The sequence below is a fragment of the Rattus norvegicus genome, chromosome 1, assembly GCF_036323735.1.
Source record: "Rattus norvegicus strain BN/NHsdMcwi chromosome 1, GRCr8, whole genome shotgun sequence".
In the NCBI taxonomy this organism is placed as follows: Eukaryota; Metazoa; Chordata; class Mammalia; order Rodentia; family Muridae; genus Rattus; species Rattus norvegicus.
In genome coordinates, this window is record NC_086019.1 from 93,855,949 (window position 1) to 93,876,374 (window position 20,426).

Here is a 20,426-nt window from a genome sequence, read left to right on the forward strand (position 1 = left end):
CTGGACACAAGGCTAGAACAGTATCATGACCACATGCAATCTATTGATTTTATTCAGACTTTTTTCTTTTATTGTCTAAGACAGGGCCTTACACTCTACAGCCTGTATTGTCCTGCAACTCCCTACCATAGCCTGAGCTACCACTGAATTTGTGGTTACTCTCCTGTCTCAGCCAACTTTAACCTCCTGGCCATAGCCTTGCAAGGGCTGGGCACTGCCCCGCCCATCCTACTGAGACCACATCATACTCAGCTTTTCTTCTTAGGAATTTTAATTTGTGCAGCAGGAGGGAGCACAGGTGCCGCAGCGAGTGTCTGTGGTGCCACACGTATGAGGGCTATGAGGTTGGTTCTCTCCTTCCATCTATACGTGGGTTCTAGAGACTGGAGTTGGGTGACCAGGCCATTATGTGTTGAGCTACCTTGCCAGCACATTATACAGGTTCTTTATATGTGGTGTGTAAGTGTGTGTTAGTGCGGTGTGGGGTGTGTGTGTGTGTGTGTGTGTGTGTGTGTGTGTGTGGTGTTCTCCACAAGCTTATCGCATGCATGTTTATGTATTCACCACCATAGTGACAGGAGCAGGGAGGGTGTATGGTTGACCTTCAGTGAGCCCCGGTTTCACCCCGCCCCTGTTCTGGAAGACTTTTTCATGGTTAAGATCCCTCGAGCGGCAGCTCGTGGCCCTGACTGCCTCCCACCAACTCCTGTTCCTGGCCATGTAGATATGTCCATGGCCCAGCCCTGTAGCTCTTCCATGAGCAAATGCTTCCTACTGGACGCGCGGCACAGCGTTCTCACTCAGCACTGTCCCCCATGGTTCCTTCAGCCTACCTCACACACCCACCACAGCTCTCTCTGCTGAGGACGGAGGAGCAGTGCCAAAACCCCAAAGCTTTGTTTACCTGGATACCGGGGCTGTTTCCAGATGTGGTAAGGAGTAAAGCTTTCCATGGACAATGCTAGGAAGATTTTTGTGTGGACATCGGTTTTATTTCTCCGGGCTACGTGCCCAAGAGTTCACCGGCTGGGTCAGCTGACAGCTGTGTACTTAGTTTGTATGAAACTGTCCATGTGTTATTTTTGCATGGATGCCTTACTTTACATTCCTGCCAGCACTGTCTGAGGGACCCAGCCTCCACTCTTCACAGTGACTCAGTTTCATTCCTCAGCAAAGGTCCCCTACGGGGCTGTTGTGGACCAAGTGCTGGTCTAGAGCTGGGGACAATGCAATGAACAAGTCTGCAGTTGAGCTGTAGTGTGTAGTGGCCATCCAGGAGGACTGGGAGGCTAGTCTGTGCTAACTGATCAGACCTCCACCTCCAAACACAGAAAGACAGTTTACTGGCTGACTGGCAGACAGGTAATATACAAATGCACTGAACGATTATGCTAAGAGCTGAAGGAAGCAGAGGACACAATAATAAAAAATGATGAGCGCACGGGCTCTGGCTACAGGGCCAGGCAGGCTGGAGCCCAGTTCCAACTCTGTTACATCTATTGTGAGTGTATAGCACAGGCAAGGGACCTGGTCTACCTGCATGTCACTTCCCCATCTTAAAACGAGATGGCAAGCCTCAACAGAAGTAAACAGAATGCTTAGGGTGTAGCTCAGTAGAAAAGTTCTAGCTTAGAATCACTAGTGAGGGGGTTGGGGATTTAGCTCAGTGGTAGAGCGCTTGCCTAGCAAGCGCAAGGCCCTGGGTTCGGTCCCCAGCTCCAAAAAAAAAAAAAAAAAAAAAAAAGAATCACTAGTGAGGGGCTAGGGGTGTGGCTCAGTGGTAGAGCCCCTGCCTAGAATCCTGAGGGGCTGGGGGGCGTGGCTCAGTGGTAGAGCCCCTGCCTAGAATCCCCCAGTGAGGGGCTGGGGGTGGGGCTCAGGTGTAGAGCACCTGCCTGGGGCAGGGTTGGGAGCGTGGCTCAGTGGTAGAGCCCCTGCCTAGAATCCTCCAGTGAGAGGCTGGGAGCGTGGCTCAGTGGTAGAGCCCCTGCCTAGAATCCTCCAGTGAGAGGCTGGGAGCATGGCTCAGTTGTAGAATGCTTGCCTAGGACCGATCCAAACTACTGGTAAGAAAAACACCTTCACAGGTGCTGGAGGACTAAGTGGCTGGCCACAGCACACTGGCAGCAAAGACGGGCTTGATGGAGACCTGTTGATGGGCCTCTGCCTGCACCTCAGTCATGGAGGCAGTGCTGCTAAGAAGCCATACAGCTGTGAGGACTTCCAAGCGCTACAGGGCATGGGGCACCCCATGTTCTGAAGGGAAGCCCGTTCTGCTGAGGACTGAGAGCTGTGCCACAGTGGAGGAAGGGACAGCAAGGCTGCTCACTTACCCAGCAGCATGCAGTAGTGTGGCAACTAGGGCAAAGGGGAACCTGGGACTTTCCACACCCAGGGAATCTGCCACCATTCACAGGTGACAGCAGCACCTGTGCCCACCACACTCTGGGCCCACAGAGAAACCACACTTGGGAGAGAATGGCAGTGTGGGAACCCCTGCTGGCCTGCCTACGTCAGCTGATACCTGGCCAAGAGTACTTGGTTGATATCCTATGAAAGAAGCAGGGAGATGCGGTAGGAGCAGGGAGCAGGCAGCTCGGGGCCTGGGAGAAAATGAGGACACCCATACGGAGAGCGGGAGGGAGCCTTGGCTCTGAGAGGACAGATTTATGAGTCATGGCAGCCTAAGACTTTTCTGAGGAGCGTCAGAGCTGCAGTGACCTGCTTTGTGGGCCTCCCATGATCTAGAGTGACCAACAAGCTGCTGTGTCTGTCCTAGGGCTGAATCTAGAACTGGGGCACCTTCTCTGGTGCAGAAAATGACTTTGAATCCTGCAGGTAGGGCAGCCAGTTGGCAGGGCGATGGTGGAGCCTCTGACCATGAGCCTGGCTTTACTGGAGGAGAAGGGCACTGGGATGCTAAGCCTTGAATGTGCACAGAGGAATTCAAAACCAAACCATCACTTCATTCCTTGCAACCCTTCCATGAGACCGTGGTCTCAAACCGTGGAAACTGATCAAGGGTATCATGAGTTCAAGGCCAGCCAGGGCTATATAGCAAGACTCCATCTCAAAGAAAACAAATAAATTAGTCACACTCTTCCTTTAAACAAATATCCTTCTGCAACTCCCAGGGGCAGGAGAAAGACAGTCCAAACTTAGGGCAGCTCACTGTGCCCACTGTGGCCCACTGTGGGAAGGCCCATTGTTGCCTTCCCTCACAATGCTGGGATGACTGTTAGCTTCCCTTACACAGCCAACACCTTCCTGCCTCAGGCCCTCGTTTGGTTTTGGTTTATCCAGAGAAGATGCAAGGCCCACAAATTATGCAGCCGAGTTTCCTGAGTTTGGGAAAATTGCAGGGGTCAGCACACCTAGAGTGCAATGGACGCGCCTGCTGGGTAAGCAGGGGAGATATTCTACCACAAACAACAGGGCCCCGGCCTACCAGTGTGTGGGCTCCTCTCTACCTTCGAGATGAAGATTGATGGCTGATGCTTCAGAAAAGCCTCCCACCCCGTTCTAGAAGGTCTCCTCCCTCTGATCTCTCTAGATAGTCCGTCTTTCCGTTAGTTACCCCAGGTAAGCCACAAGGCTACGGAGCGACTGCTCACCCAGCCAGTGGGGGTTATGATCAGACTCTTGGTGACACAGTGTAACTCCAACAGCAGCTCCTTGCTAAACACCCACAGCGCTTCCGCTTCCTGTGTCACCTCAGGGACTGGACCCCTGAAGCTGAGGCCGTATGAGGAGCTTCTCATAGCTCCAGGGGGCTACCATGATCCCAGTTTACCAATGGGGACGGCAGGCCGGGCCTGTCCAATAGCAAGGCAGTCAGGAGTTTAATCTGGGGAGGATTCAGAGAGTTGGGCAACCTTTCCAATGACCGCACTTCCTAACATCTGCTGGTGACGGGAGGTCAGAAGCATAGAACCTGCCACACCACTGGGTTGAACAGCTCATTCCAAGGGCACTTCCCAAGAGTGCTAAACTCCGCCCACCTGAGAGGCAGCCATTTAAAATGTAGCCCGTGGTTACAATGTGTCACCCACGGCCTTAGCATTAGAGGGAAACATAAATGTGTATAGGGCCACACATTTACCTGAAGTATCTATGCCACCCTGTACCTCCCATCGGAGTCTAGAGGCCAGCTCTGTATCCTTCTAGCTCCTCATATGGCTTCAGCTTCAGGGGTCCAGTTCCTCTGTCCTCCTCCCTCCATTGGCCCCCATTTCCCTGCTTTTTCTGCCTCTCTTCACATTTCCCCTGGGCAACTGTTCCTCTCTCTGGGTGCATCCCTCCTCCAATGATGACCCTGGGCCCCTGGCTTTCAGCACTATGTTTTACTGAGGACCCTGAGTTTCTTCCTGCCGAGGCCTCTTCTGTCCACCCCAGAACCACATGCTCCTGCCATCTTGCCATCTCTCATAGCTACCTGGCCAGCCTAGAGCTGTGCGCCTGGGTATTCACACCTTCTTCTGCATTGTTTTTTTTTTTTTTTACAAGGCTTCACACTGATGCATTGCTGTAGCCATCTCCTCCAAGATGAAGCATCCCACCTTGGAGCTCATTATGACTCAGGGTATTGTTTGTCTGTGTGAAGCAGAGTCGCTCTCTGTAGTCCTGGTTGGCTCAGAACTATGTAGTCCACAGTGGTCTAGAGCTCACAGAGATGGGTGTGTCTCTGCCTCCTGAGTGCTGAGATTAAAGTTATGAGCCACCATACCAAGTGATAGAGCCAGGATGTTCTAAAGGGAGATGAAACATTCCCTTCTTTCTTGGCTATGTTTCCTTAAGATGAGGATGCAAATAACTCAAGAGCTTCAGGAAGTCCCTGAAACTGACCAGATTCAGTAGGTACCTCTCTCAAGGTTACATAAACAGGAAGAAGTGTAAGATACTGTCAGACAAGACACGCCACCTGAAAGAGACAGAAAGTAACCAAATTGCCTGGAAGCGGCAAATCAATGAATTGAAGAGCTGCCTGGAAGAGGCGCTTTCTGATTTGTAGAGCTGCAGTTGCACAGCGAGCTCCAGGGTCCCAGCTTCTGAGAGCCATCATGGATGCTGGGTGAATGAGCTCCAAGTTATTTCTGCTCCTGTAAGTAATCCCTCACCCATACTCCTGTAAGTGACCCCAATAAAACTCATTGGCTCATTAAGTTGGACTTTGATGGTATCCTTTGGCAATCTGTCATTGGTCCCCTTATCTAGGGCAAGGTGACATCTGTTCACGTCTCCCAGGCAGAGTGTCGTACAACAGGTAGCCCAACTCAATACCCTCACCACTCACTTGACAGTTGGGTCTAAACCACACCTTAGGCTCCTTCCCCCACACCCCCAAGCAGGCTACAAGCCTCTCTGAGTCTAAGTGGGAGCTGCTCTTCCCACACCATCACCTGCTTTACCGTGGTGGATGCTACAAGGAGATCCTGTTGCCCACACAGCCCGGGAGCCCCTACTCACATACAGGTCAGATTCCCTGCAGCCCTGTAGGGAAAGGGCTTGTGTCCCTACAAGGCTACACAGGGAGCCCTGTGCTCTTCCTGTTTTTGAGCCACTGAGTGCGTGTGTGATGGTATCTCCTTGTGATTATCACTCGCCTTTCGGTAACAACATTACGAGTGGTGAGGTCTGAGCTCTAATGGTAACAGCAACGATAACGAGTTGTGGGTTGACGCTGACGCTGTATTTATTATGAGCCACACACATTCTGGAATTCTGAGCAGTTTGGGTTTTAGGAAGGCAAACTGGCCTGGTCTGGGGAGCGCTGATAACTCATCCCAAGGGGGCCTCTGCAGTGATGGTGGATATATCACCATAGATACGTAGGCCTCTGGGACATGAGGGCCCATGACCACACCCCAGCTCCTCACTGGAGGTCTACGTCTTAGCCCCCAGATCTAACACCAGTTTTGATTTCACGAGTCGCCATATTTCATAGAGTAGATAACATAAACACAGGTAGATGGCTATGTTGACTATATCTTTCAAGTTAAATTTTACATTTATTCACTGCATGTGCATGTGCATGCCACAATACACTATAAAGGTCAGAGAGAACAACCGAGACAATGGCTCTCTCCTTCCATCCCATGGGTCCTGAACAGCAAACCCAGGTCTTCTGCTTTGACAGAAACACCTTTCTTTCCCCTCTGAGCCACCTTGCCAGCCCTGTCTTTTTGTTTTGTTCTTTTAGGAAAGGGTCTCTCCATGTAGTCCTGGGGTGCCCTGAACTCGTGATTCCTTTGCTTCGGTTCCCAGGCATTATGGGTGTTCACTGTCATTACCGTCTTGTTCTAGGTTTTTCATGTGTTTACTTTGGGATGACGAGGTCTCTCATGTAGCCCAGGCTGGCCTTGAATTCCTGATCATGACAGCACCACCTTTTCTTCCTACTGGAACCCCTATCTCAGTTCCACTCAATGGAAAAGGCTCCGTAAGCCTTTTCCCTACAGGGCTGCAGGGAATCTGACCTGTATGTGAGTGGGGGCTCCTGGGCTGTGTGGGCAGCAGGATTTCCTTGCAGCATCCACCATGGGAAAGCAGCCCCCTCCCACGGCAGGTATCTACACACGTCAGCCTCTCCTCACATGAATGCCCGAGCTCTGTATCTTCTGCACTGTCAGCCCATGGTCTCCTAAAGATGGAAAGACTGGATCACTTTGTATTTTCAGAGTCCCAAGGAGGCATGGTATGCAGTCGGTGCTCAATAGGCACCACAGGGATCTACTCTGTGGCTACTGTATTCTTCACCTTTCCAGCTGGAGGTGGAAGTGCATGCAACTGCTCTGTGCACTGGGCTACCCTCCTGTCCCTGAGCTTTAAGACAGGAGAGCCTTAGTCAGGGCCTGGGCCCCTGAAACATAAAGTCAACGCTCTACCTGACCTGCCACACGCCACATGTCCCCAAGAAGGAGTGCCTCCTTAGAGCCTTGCTAGTGGCTGGCAGTCCTGTGAATGAACAGTCACTAGGGGCACAGACGCTGCGATCGGATTTGGTGGCTGCTGGAAAGCGGCAGTCTCTGGCTGCAGGGGTTACAGCAGTGAAAGGCCTGGGGGAGGGGCAGACGGAACATTTACTCCCTGGGAAGCGCTACTTCCACTTCCTGTTGGGAAGATGAAAGGTCCCACCCAGAGCTGACGTCTTTAGATAAGGCTGCAGGCTGCCTCATCAAACACAGTCACCTCTTCAGGGAATCACACGCGGCCAACCTCCAGCCCCCTGGAGACAGAGGAGGCTGCTTAGAAGCCAGAGCCACCCTGGAGACCCTGTTAGCTGGAGGATGCTTCAGCAGCACGGATGCATGAAGGGTGTGGGCTAATTCGGGCTGACAACCTTCCAAAGAATCGCCCACTGGGGCGCTGCCCTCCCGCTCCGTCCGAGAGAATAAATCACACTGTCAGGTCTAATTTGGGATTCGGGTGATGGGCCGTACAGAGCATCCGTGTGTTCCGACTGCAGAGGTCAAGGGCAGTCACAATCCCGAGGCCAGGGCTGAAAAGCCTAGGGACTTCATGGGAAACTAGGCTGGGAGACCAACAGCTGTGGGTTCCTGGCGCGCACCAAAGAAAAGTCCTGTTTTCTCTTGGAAAACTCCTGGCCCAAGCCTTAAGCTAGCAGCAAATTCCCGTTCCCAGAAGATAGGCTGGTTACATCCAGACACACTGTGAGTTTGGCATTTGGTGGGTAAGGATCGCCATGGCGGCAGGGAACATTGGTAATGGTAATGGTGTTGCTGCAGCTGCTGGTAGGTGGCAGCTACAGCTTTAAGGGCAAACGCATATGAGCTGCCACAGCCACAAGCCATCAGCACCAGCAACACCAGCGTCATCGGTATCCATTAAGTGATCCACCCACCCCCACCCCGTCCCATGCTAGGCACTGTCCCAGGTACTTAAGTTTGTAAGCACATTTAACCTTTGAAACCACCTCTAGGGACAAACAGCAGCCCCTGCGGCTTAGGCTGCCCAAGTGGGCCCAGCCTGTGTGCAGTTGAGCCAGGAACCTGGGTCAGCTGGACTCTGGGCTGGTGTGCTTGGGTTCCCTGTTAACCTATTTTGATTTGACTGACTTGGAGAAGGCAAAGTGAGGGCTAGGTGTCTGCTTGGGATGCCCACGGCCCTGTGGGTTTCCTGGTTACAGCTCTTGTCATTCTGCTGACATGCTGCACTATCGGGATGAGCACAGGGGTACATAGGATGCGTGGTCTGAAGCATCCTGCAGGGCGCCAGGCAGGCGGCAGAGTGGGGCCCGTTTAGACACAATAACTAAGGGTGCGGGTACTGTCTGCTGGGAAAGGAAGACCAAAAGTATTTTCCCTGTCAATTTACAAGCCCTCCCATGCTCCTTGAGTCTGGCAAGGAGGCTGGATATGTGACTGGTGGCACACCCCAGATCAGACCAAGACTATTGGGAGGGGCTTACATACGGGCATAAAGCAAGATAGGTTGTCTGTCCCTGGCTGGAAGATTTCGGACAGAAGCTGGACAGGAGTACCCGGGCCTGACATGGCTCTGGAGACAGGCTGCTGCCTGAGTTCCGTCCAGGCCCCACTACTCTCTAAGCACTCTCCCCATCCCGTGCCTCAGTGTTCACACCACTTCTACAGGGCTATGATGGCGGTGACCTCATGGGGTGGGTGTAAGGACAGAGTGAGCTCATGCGTGGAGAGTGCTTACAGCAGGACCTGGCCCGGAGTCAGCTCCCATTAATACCAATTATTACCGCTCTGCTCCCCTGCGGAGCCAGACGCTGCTGGCCAGTTTGCCATCTGACTCTCTCCACTGCCCTTTCCTCTGGCCAGAAAGTTGAAACTTAGATGAACTTTCCTACCTGCCTTGCTGAGGGGGGTGGTGATGGGACACCACTCTGCCCAGGGAGATGAAAGTGGTGTCATCTAGGGGATTCTGGGAGTGCTCACCCGGGTCACTGGAGTTAATCCCTACTTTTGTGTTATCTGGAACCAGAGCAGCAACCCTGCAGCCAAACCGGGGAAAGCCCACAGAGATGGGCGGCATCAAGCCATGGCACTGGCCCACCACAGAGTGTGAGAAACTTTTTTTGTTTTTTTAAATCAAAGGTTGTCAGCCTTCCCTCTAGCCCTTTGCACCAATTAGCCAAGAACTGTAGCTAACAGATGGGGAGGGTATGGGGACATTGCAAAGACACCTCAGTAGGCACCAAGAGGGGAGACAGCTCCGAGCAGATGCTGGCATTAGTGGACGGGAGCCTGTGGATCAGCAGGGCTTCATTTGGAAAATGATGGCGGGGTTGGCAGGGGACACCGGGCAGACAAGCACCACCAAGTGAGTCGGATGACACTGGGGTGATAATCACAGACACCGTGGGTCCCTGGGCTAACACCCTGAGGAGGAGACATCATTTCTGTGATACTCTTCCCATTCACAACATCGCCTTGATAGAGTCAAGGGAACACATCAAACAAAGCTAAATCCAGACAGTGCGAAGTCCCAGAGCGGGGTGCTTCCTGAGTCACAAAAGACAAGAGAGAGCTGGAACCTGGTACAGACTGGGGGACAGTAAGACGTCATGACTGGATGGGGAGATAGCCTAGTTAGTGAAGTGTCTGCTGCTCAAGCACGAGGACCTGGCAGTCGTGCAGAGAGCCAGGTGTTGGGGCACATACTTGTAATCCCAGGGCTGGGGGGCAGATAAGTAGATTCCTGGGGATCACTGGTCAGCCAGCCTAACCTGACTGGAAGACTGTTTGGTCCAGTGTGAGAAGCTGTCACAAAAACCAAGAGAGAAGGCTCAGCAGCTAAGCGCACATATTGCTGGCACAGAGGACCCAAGTTTGGCTCCCAGTGTTTGCACGGGGCAGCTCACAACCACGGAACTCCAGCTCCAGAGGAACCCAACACCTAGAGGCACAACCTTTAGATTCCAACCCTTGGGAGGCAGAGGCAGGCGGCAGACTGTGAGCTCAAGGCCAGCCTGGTCTATGGAGTAGGACGACCAGGGCTTTATAATGAGACCTTGTCTTGAAAACAAACAAATAAGCAAGCAAGCAAACCAAGGTGGCAACCCCTGAGGTCTAACACCTGCATACCCATGCTGAGTCTGGCAGCTCAGGGAGGAACCACGCGGTTTCCCGAGGTTCACTGAGGGCCTCCCTGTCCTTCCAGCATCAGGCAACACTGCTTCCCCAGCGCCCCAACATAAAGGCGTTCAGGGACGCTTCATTAGGAACCAAAGAGCGTGTACCCTGAAACCGACTTCACCACCTAAACACTCGTTAGAAAAAAGTAAAAATTCTCCCAATTAGCTTAGATCTATGCACCAGATAAGTATTCACCACACACACACATATTTCAATCGTACGCCAGAGGCCGCCGAGTTTTAAACCTGCAGACAAGAGCGGCAGCTTTCGGCAGGGTGATGGGCCCGTTCTGTGTCTCCCTATGTATCGGGGGAATTCCTTTGTGAGAACTTTATAAGAACAAACAAAAAAAGTGGAGTTTACTCTACATAAAACTTAACTTGAATTAAGACAGTATAAAACCAAACACCCTGAGTGTGACTGCCCGTGAGCAAGGCTCTCTGAGACACACTGTTGCCGAGGGTGCTCCAGAAGCATCTGTACAGCATGGGTCTGTTCTCAGACGACAGACTGGAATACAAAGTGTGCATATGTGTGAGTGGGAAAACGGGGTAGCAGCACATGGCGCAGTGAATGACGGAACTTACCTCTGAGGGCGGGTGGGAGGCAGGGGCAGTGATGGAGACCGTTCTCTTCTCTGATGGTACTTTGTATGCACATTTGAATATCACAGAGGCATGTGTGTTGTTTATAAAACTTAGACAAACAGCCACAGTACTTACCTTAGCATGCACTGGATGCTAGTGCACCTTAGAACGTCGTCGAACGAGAGCCAAGGTCAAAGGTCAAAGGCCAGGGTCAAAGGTGATACTATACCTATGAAAAGGGAAAAGAAAAGGTCATGCCTTTCCTGCTGTAGCAGTCACCTGTCTCACTTGACCGACGCAGATCAAAGTCTGGCACTGAGAACACAGTAGAGTCAGGAGAGCTGCTCTCCTTGGGGAGTAGAAATTCTGGGGGAGTGGGGAGGCTGTGGCTGAACTAGCACACAAGACCAGGGCTGGCTGGTGTCTGATACGAACTGAGATGAGAACACGGGGTGGGGGAGCACGGCTGCCAACACTATGACTACCCTGGAAAGAGCTTCCAGGCCACAGGGCAGCTGGTGCAAAGGCCCTGAGGCAGGAGAGGCTCCGGGCAGGAGTGCATGGCCACCATGACAGTGAGGACAAAGGATAGATGCAGAAGTGTGGGACACACAGGAATGTTCCTTTCAGAGAGCTATGTGCGGAGAAATGACAACCAGGGCTTTTCTGACACGAGTCTAGGCATGACATGACCTGAGTATTTGTTTTGGCTGTATTTGTCCGAATGATAAGGTTTTGAAATTGTGAGTGTATAAAGTGTGTGTGAGAGCACACATGTATGTGCACGTGTGGAGATCAGAAGATAGCTTCTGGGAATCAGTTCCCGTCTTCTACCTTTATGTAGATTCTTGGGATCGAACTTGGGCTGTCAGGCTTGCTTGGCAAGTGCTTTACCCCCATATCGACCTTGCCGGCAGCTGGTGGGGCACTGTAAGCATAAAGAGAGCCTGTTCATACATGTGCTAGCATGCATGGCCCTGAGTCAGAGGAGATCTAGGGGGGCAACCCACAGATGTCCACAGGAAACGGGTATGAAAGGTTGCAAAGGCCCCAGTTCTATCTAGAGATGGAGATGTCCTAAAACAAACCAAATCCGTGCGTGCTTGCTTTTCTTTCATTTCATGTGTGTGTGTGTGTGTGTGTGTGTGTGTTGGGGGTGGGGCTGACTCTGTAGCTCAGGCTGGCCCAGTCTCCCGGGTGCTGGGTGAGGTGTGCATCGGTGTGCTTGGCTCCATCCGCACACTTGCTACTTTACCACTGAGGTCTAGTGATTTAGAAACAGGTGAGTAAGGTACGCTAGGTGTGGTGGCACAGTCAGGAGGCTTAGGGGCAGGGACAGACGCAAGCTCGAGGACCTCTGCAGCGCAAGGCCCCGCCTAGACGGGCATTCGTTCCAGACCTGGCTTCATGCTGAAGTCACTGCACTGCTTTTCCTGTTCCTGGCCAGGACACCAGGTAAGCTGAGCCGTGACCAGCAGCCCCAGGACAGGGAGGAATGTGAGCAAAGAGGTGGCTCGCTGACTCTGGGGGATTGGTCCCTTACATCTCTTTACATCAAAACAACACAGAAGGGCTGGAGAGATGGCTCAGTGGTTAAGAGAGCACTGACTGCTCTTCCAGAGGTCCTGAGTTCAATTCCCAGCATCCACATGGTGGCTCACAACCATCTAAAAATAAAGTAAATAAATTATTAAAAAAAAAAACAACAACACAGAAGACCAACTCGGACCACCACTGACTCAAAGAGCCAAGAGCTAGCACCCTGGTCACTGCTGGGAGGCCCCTGATCCTGCCATTCCCGATGATGCCTTGTTAATGGATGCCTTGTTAATGGGCTCTCCCCAGGCTGCATCTGGACAGTCCCTCTTTTACATAAGCAGGATGGCTTTCATCTGTGTTGGTTCTCAAGAAAAATAGCTCCCAACTAACACAGAAGGGCAGAGGCCGCTGCCTTCTCACTGCTTCCCAGAGCTCACTACCAGGCCATTTAGGGAGGCATAGGATAAAATTAGCAACAGTCACTATTCACAGAGCCAGCAACTCCAGGAAAACACACACTTCACGAGAGCCCAGAAGCAGCCCCTTGGGTCCTTGCCTGCTCCTCAGCAGGCCAAGCAGCTTTGAGATGTTCCACAGGATGGGAGGGAAGCAGAAACACAACACTGAGGATGCCTCCTGTGTCCCGGTTGGACTTGCCATTAGCAAATTCCTTGGATGACAAGGAAGCCTCTGAATAAAGTGCTTGTAAAAATTTTACCAGGCCCTTTAAGGATGCAAGGGAAACGGCTTTTCTTATTTTTTTTTTTCCTTCCTCTTTAGTTATACACATTTTTGTTTTCTGAGACCAGGGTCTTACTATGCAGTCCTGGCTGTCTTGGAATTCACTATACAGACCAGGCTAGCCTTGAACCCACAGAGCCTTCTGAACTCCGGGATTAAAGGTGCCCACCACCACAACATGCCCCAAGTCCCCCTCCCCCACTCATCCAAAGACAGGCTACCCTGGACTCAAGCTTTTCCTGCCTCAGCTTGGCAGTCCAGAAGGGCGAGAGCACTATGGAGCCCAGCTGCATCTGGCTCTCTTTCTTTGAGGGCTGCAAGAGACTGGAGGCCTATCTGCCTGGGGTCACCACACACCATGTGGAGAAGGAAGTAAAGAGCATCCCAGGGGACAGCGGTGAGGGAGGGCAACAGAGCCAGTCCAGCCTGCTGGGACACCTGAGCCTTCTCCGAACCCCTGGGGAGGGAGGACGCCCAAGGCCGCAGCTCAGCAGTCACAGGCCGAGCTCCTCACTGTCCACAGGCTTAGGCCAAGAACACAATCCTAGGGAAAGAAAGACGGCAGGGAAAGAAAGACGGCAGGGAAAGAAAGACGGCAGGGCCGGGTTCCAATAGGGACTCTCAGGCTGGAATCTTCCTCCCCTTGGCCACAGGCATGGGCTTGGAGAGGCATGGCTGAAGCAGGCCAATCAGAGCTGGCCCTGGGAGTTCTGCTGCTGTAGAGAAAAGCTAGTAGTAGACAGGGACTGACCAGGGCTGACTTGACAAGCTGGCAAATTCTCCAGAGGAATATGGTAGGTAAATGGTGACCGGTCAGGCCAGATCTGGGATTCCCGCATTCCAAGCTATTAGGTCCCTTTTGAGGTTTAAGACAGGGCAATTCTGTCCTAACAAAAACAAACAAACAAACAAACCAACAAACAAAACTAGAGTGGGAAGGGACTTGAGAGAACAGGAGTGCGTGGTCATCTGTGTTTAAGGGAACATGACCCTTTCAGGACACCCAGCTGCTTCTCTCCAAGGGAGCAGTCACACTGTGAGGCTGAGGAAAAGGGCACTGTCATCTTATCTGACCTGTCCACTCGATGGACAAGAAGACTGAGGTTCTGACTTATATGGGGACCAGGGTCAGCCTTGAGGACACTGAAAGGTCTACTCCAGCCCCAGAGGGAGCACAGTCTCCAGTGAGACCGCAGTGGAAAGACCATGACACAAATGACCCCCTCCCCCCCCCCCCCGCCCCCAGCCCTGGCTCACAGTCATACTATTTGCTTCCTGTTTCACAAAATGGGCTTCCGGGGCAGTGTCTGACCAGAGTCCCACAACTCCTAATTGCTACTCCAAAAGCAATCTTTTGAGGGCTATTCTCAGGTAACCGAACATGGATTTGGCCCTCACTGAACCCTCCTGAAGCATGCATAATTATCATGGCCGGGTGTGCTCCTGGCAGCTCCAAACAAAAGGGCCAAGAAAGCCTGGGGGGAAGCCCTGGAACTGTGAGCCAAAGTAAACCTTCCCTCCTTTAAACCTACAGTCTCAGGTACTGTGTCACAGCAATGCGAGCTTAATCAAAATGATCCCCTTACATGCTTTCTCTTCTTTGTATGGAGGCTGGGTCCCACTATAAAGCCCAAGCTACCCTCACATCTGAGAATCCCCTGCCTCGGTCTCCCGAGTGCTGGAATCACAGGCATGTTACCATCCCGGGCCTGGCTAGACACCCTCTCTTAGCGTGTGTCATGATGAGTAGCCACATCTCTCTCCTCCACGCAGCCAGCTGTGCGAGTGGCTTCCTGGGCATTCCAAGCTGAGCATACCCTGTAGCCTTCCACCATGAGCTACGTTCTCCTTTCCAGACTGTCTGAGATCGTCCTCTGGGGCACGAAAAACTCGGCAACTGACAAAAAGTTGCTCAGTTTAGCCTCATTTAGGGGTGATTCCCCAAATATATCCAGCCCCACCCCATCGTTGAAATATCAACTCAGGGAAAGATCTGCTCATTCCACTGTCTCCCTCACATTCCAACAAAGAAGAGCTGATACAGGAAGAAAGAATTCTGCCTTGGGAAAACCGAGGCCCTCGGCAGCCGCTGAGCTCACGCTGCAATTAATCACGTTTTCTTTATGACCTACATTCTATTAATAACCCGCATGATGATTTAGCATGTGCCCTTGGTGACGGATGCCACCCTCAATGACTACGACTGGGTCACTGACTTGAAGGACCTTACCTCACTGCCCACGGCCCTGACTGACCTGCCTCTGAAGCTATGCTGGGGGCCCAGGGGAAAGGGCTACAGGAACACCACACGTGCCGGGGGAGGGGGAGGGGGAGCTAAGGGGGCTGGGGAGGATGCTGTTCTTCCAGCCTGCAGTCAGCCCAGGTAGGCTGCATGGCTCACGGGCAGACCTCCTCGACGAAGCTGCTTAGAGAAAGCAACCCTGTGTGACCGTTTCACACGCAGCAGATTGGCCAAAATGTCAGAGTCTGATGCCACCAACTGTGCTAGTGCTGGAGCCAGGGGAACTCTCAGTCACTGTGGGTGGTGACAGAGCTGGAACAAACGCTTTTGAAAAGAAAGTTGGCAAATTTCTTTCTTTCTTTCCTTTTTTTTTTTTTTTCCCTTTTGGAACAGGGTCTCACTGTGTGGCCCAAGTCAGCCTCCAGAATGCAGGGACTGCAGGCCACAGCTACAGTCCTGCAACCTCTCGCAAAGGCAAAAGTTACTTCAGCGGCAGACATCTTCATTCTCCCACTGACTTGTGTTCAGGGCTCCGTGGAAACTCCCATTGGAAGGACAAGCATAGGTTGTCTGTTTTGCTCTGCGTGTGTATAAGCCACTCTTTTCAACTCCTGACGACTGAGCCACCAAACCCTTAGAGCGACCTGTTCCCCTAGCACCCACATTCCTGCCTGTCCACTGTGAAACTGGGTATCCGATAGCCCAAGATAGCCTTGGACTCAGGATGTAGCTGAGGATAACCTTGAACTCCTCATCCTCCTGCCTCTACTGCCTGACTGGCTGATTGACCGTAGGCATGTCAGTGACAGCACATACTGAAATCAGAGGACATGTGAGGGAACTGCCTCTTTCCTTCTACCATGTGGGTCCTGGGGATCAAACTCAGGTCAGTAAGCTTGCAGCAGGCACCTTTACCGGTGACATCTCTTGCCGGCCACCCTCTCAACAGATCAGATGTCCTGGTTAGTTGTTATGTCAGCCTGACACAGGTTAGGCTGGGAAGAGGGAACATCAATTGAGGGAACGCCTCCACTAGGCTGGCCTGTGAGCAAACTTATGGGGTATTTTCCTGATTAATGGTTGATGTGGGTGGGCCCATTCCACAGGGGGCAGTGTGCCATTCGGGGGTGGCTAGCCCTGGATGGCATAACAAATGGAGCTGAGCAAGCCTTAAGTAAACGGCACTGCTCCGTGGCCTCTGTGTGAGTTTCTGTCTCCAGGTTCCTGCCCTGCCTGAGTTTCTGATCTGACTTTCTTGGATGATGGACTACAAACTGTAAGACAAAGTTAACCCTTTCCTCCTCAAACTGCTTTTGGTTACAGCATTTTATCAGAGCAATAGGAACTCTAGCTAAGACACCGAGATAAACTTCATTCAAGATCTCATGGCAGAAAGGCGCTGAAACCAGGGGATTCAAATCCAAAGCCACCAACAAGGGCAGCGGTGGCGCACACCTTTATTCCCAGCACTTTCAAGAAGAAGCAGGTGGAGTTTGAGGCCAGCCTGGTCTACAGATGCAGGACAGCCAGGGATACACGGAGAAACCCTGTCTCAGAAACAAAACAAAACCAACCCAGTCTGAGCTACATAGTGAGATTGTCTCAAACAAAACATGTCAATCACTCAATCAATCAATCAACCTCTCTCAACGAAACCACCACCAATACAACAGGGAGGAGAACAGGCCTGCTCTTCACCCTACTGCCTATCCCTAAGAAGACATCAAAGGCTCAGAGACGCACAAGTGAACAGGAAAACAAACTCACTGAGCACGGAACAGCACAGGAGTACAGCTACATCACCTGGGGCAGCCATGGCATCTTTGCTCCTTTGTTTAGCTTCAGTCTATTTGAGACAGGACCTCACTACGAAGCCTAGGCTAGCCCGGAACTCACTATGTAGAGCCCAGGGTTATGACGCCTTATCCAAGGATGCTGGGAAAGGTTTGCACCTTCGCCTTTCTCAGCTTGGAATGCTGATGTGACAGCTAGATTTGAGATGGTCCCCTTCTGTCCACAGAAGAGATGGGGGTTCCTCTGGGAACCCTGGCTTCTTGACAAAGGTGGGTGCAGCAGCCATCTTGTGGGTATAGGTTGGTGATAGCATGAGCTATGCTGGAGTTGACCTGCCACCTTCTCTTTCCAGTGTTGTTTTGCGGGTTGAAATGACAGGTCTGTGAATGGAGATGCTCACAGTCAAATGCACGAGACGCCTGGAAGCCATGCTCTAGCAGTTGTGGGCTGCTCCATCACATGGCTGGTGGTCAGACGCAGCCTGCAAAGTGTCTTAAAGAGACAGACTCAGTGGAAATCAAAGCTTTCTGCCCAGCAGGATTAGTCAAATGCACCTAGAAAGCAGGATGTGTGGGCTGAATCAATTCTCAGAGGACCTCAACCGAGTCTAGCTTTTTCTCTCAGCCTTCAAGAGCGTCGGCATAAAGGTCATGTTAAGGCTAAGTCCAGGCTGGGCCCAGCCTGCCCACACATCTGCACGTGCTCTGCTGGCTGGGAAATCCTGCAGAGCTCACAGATCCTTTCTCCTCCTGTCACCAGCCGGTTGCTAGATATGCCAAGAGTTAAGCCCCTTCCTGCACTGCACTGAAAACAGCCTGTCAGTGTGGCTTCCGCCCGCCCGGTGCATTTCCACAAAGCGTTCCCCCAGCCTCAGCTAATCAGGTGAAAGTTAGGACAGTGGTCAAGCCACCAAAATAGGTCAAGCTTTGGTTTCTAATCCTCTTATTCACAACGCAGTAAAAGGGAAGAATTTATCAGTGAAAACACCCACAGCTCCTTAACCTTTGAGTTCCTTCGTTTTGGTAAGTAGGAATAATGAGGGCTCCTCTGGGAGGAATAAGTTTAAAAAATGATTCAGTGACAACTGTTTACAGCAGGATCTGTCCTCAGAAAGTGCTTAACAGATGTGATAATTTACTCATAATACTGGTGATACAGTGGGACTTCCACTCATCTTAAAGTTTTATCCCTTGATCAATTGGACGTGTGGAGAACTTTGCGGCCCCAATTCTGGCCCTTGTAGGGGGTTGTGGGGAGCAGTACGAGGGCCCAGGCTGACAGCACAAGAAGCTGCTGTGGCCCAGGCTCTGTGGGAAAGAAACAGACAACAGAGATGCTGCAGTAGCCAGCTGCCCACCTGGCAGCCAGGCTTCCCTTCCTCCCAGGACTACACTTCCCAGCCTCTCTTGCAGCTAGCAGTGGCCGTAAATGAAGTGGGAAGCTGTTGTGAGGGTTTGAGGAAATTTCCTCCACAGACATGAATCTGGCCTGACTGCAAGCTATCTAGGGACGACTGACAGCTTTGATCCAGGGACAGTGAAGCAGAAGGATCCTTGACGAATGATCCTGCTTTTCTGGTGACCTCAGGCGCCACGCTATGGACATTTTACTCAGTGGGAAAATCACCCTGGTGGAGTTTACAATGCCATCTTTCGAATCTCTGCTACTGACAGTCTTTTGCCCTCTTTTGCTTGAAATAGGTTCTCACTGGCTGGCCTAGAGTAGCCCAAGCTGACCTCAAACTTTTGGTGATCTTCCTACCTCTCTCTTCCAAGTGCTGGGATTATGGGTGTTCACCCTCGCTCTGACAGCCATCTGGAATGCACCATTCAGGTGACACTGTGGTCTTCCACAGGAGAGGACTAGACACCAGAATTCAGTGGCTGAGCACCTGTTAACATTTAAAGCATTCTCGGGCTCCAGGACCTGCACACTGTCCGCATCGCCAAGGAGAAAGCCACAACGTAGCATTCCCCAGAACTCTGCTTATACCGTGGTTACACTGCTTTACTTGAGGTGAGACCATAAATGAGCAACAGGGGATTCGCCGAGTCGTTCACCAGACAACTCTCGAGCATCGTCCTACAGTGGATGTGTCAGGGAGAAGTGCCAGGCACTGTGAACTGAGGTACACGCAGACGGGCCCTCAAAGCTCATATCCCAGATAACGAGGAGAAACGCACAGGCGCACACGCGCCAATGGAAGTACGGGCATCGGGAATTAGCATGTGGAAAGCCAGTATGAGTTTAAACCTAGAACTTAAAAAAAGGAAGCTACGTGTAAAGGACATCCACCATGGGAGCACTGGTTAAGCAAACGCCATACATACATCCATACCATGAATATTCAGTTATGGAAAGAAACAAAAACCTGACTTCACGCACAATAGAGATGAGTCTTGAAGACGCTAAGTGAAAGAAGCCTAGCTGAGGTGATGAGGGAGGGGCTGCTGCGGGCTGAGAGGCCGTCTCAGCACCATTTCTTCTAGCCAGCACTGAGGGTAAGCAGGATGAGTGTGTCACGGAAGGCAGCACGGTGTCACCCAAAGGTCATCATTCTCACTCCACTGGCCAATGTGTGTCTTCTGAGAGCACGTGACTCTGGGAGCAGAGGACAGAATGTAAGGGGAGAGCATGCAGAGCTTCACTGGGCACTATAGCTGGAATGCTAAGGGTGCCCCAGGGTAGACCAAGGAGGCAGTCCTGTGGGAACATGGCCTCTTACAGCATATTAAGGACATGGTAGGAAGATAGGCATGATAGGGCATGCATTTAATCCTATCACTCAGGAGGCAGAGGCAAGCAGATCTCTGTGAGTTCAATGCTAGATTGGTTTACATAGTGAGTTCCAGATCAGGCAGGAGGACATACAAATACCCTGTCTCCAAGAAAAAGAAAAGGTAGGGGCATTCACAATCCACGTGCAGCTTTCTATCACCAACAGAGAGGCGCCCAGGTGAGCATCAAGGCCAGTGCCACCACTCCCACCTGTGCACTGCTCCCACCTGTGCACTGCTCCCACCTGTGCACTGCTCCCACCTGTGCACTGCTCCCACCTGTGCACTGCTCCCACCTGTGCACTGCTCCCACCTGTGCACTGCTCCCACCTGTGCACTGCTCCTACCTGTGCACTGCTCCCACCTGTGCACTGCTCATCACTCTTTGAGGAGCATATGTTTTGACACTGTGACAACACTGCTCTAAGTGTCCCTTTGCACCAGGGCTATGTCTTTCTGTAGGGTGTTGCTTTAGGACTGGCAGTGCTAGGTCAATGCTGATTTCCAAGTCAAGCTGAGTGCTTCTTCCATTTATTGAGAGGACAGCTGACACAGGGGTCCCCTGTGTGGGGTGTGGGGGCTCAGGGTGGCAGGGACTGGGTAAGGAGTCTCTCTGTTCACT

General features: G+C 51.9%; 2 protein-coding genes across 5 annotated transcripts in view; one reads left to right on the forward strand and one right to left on the reverse strand.

Annotated features, from left to right (window-relative positions):
* LOC103689966 (MARCKS-related protein-like) overlaps positions 1 to 20,426 on the forward strand; it is a 980,777-nt gene that overhangs the window by 788,086 nt on the left and 172,265 nt on the right. The gene's annotated exons all lie outside the window — the stretch shown is intronic.
* Positions 1 to 20,426, reverse strand: part of Sipa1l3 (signal-induced proliferation-associated 1 like 3) — a 207,420-nt gene that overhangs the window by 109,762 nt on the left and 77,232 nt on the right. For all 4 annotated transcript variants that reach the window (XM_008759131.4, XM_008759130.4, XM_039104443.2 and 1 more), the window contains exon 2: positions 10,847 to 10,940. The gene's annotated coding sequence lies outside the window, so the exon portion shown is untranslated. The remainder of the gene's footprint in view (positions 1 to 10,846; positions 10,941 to 20,426) is intronic.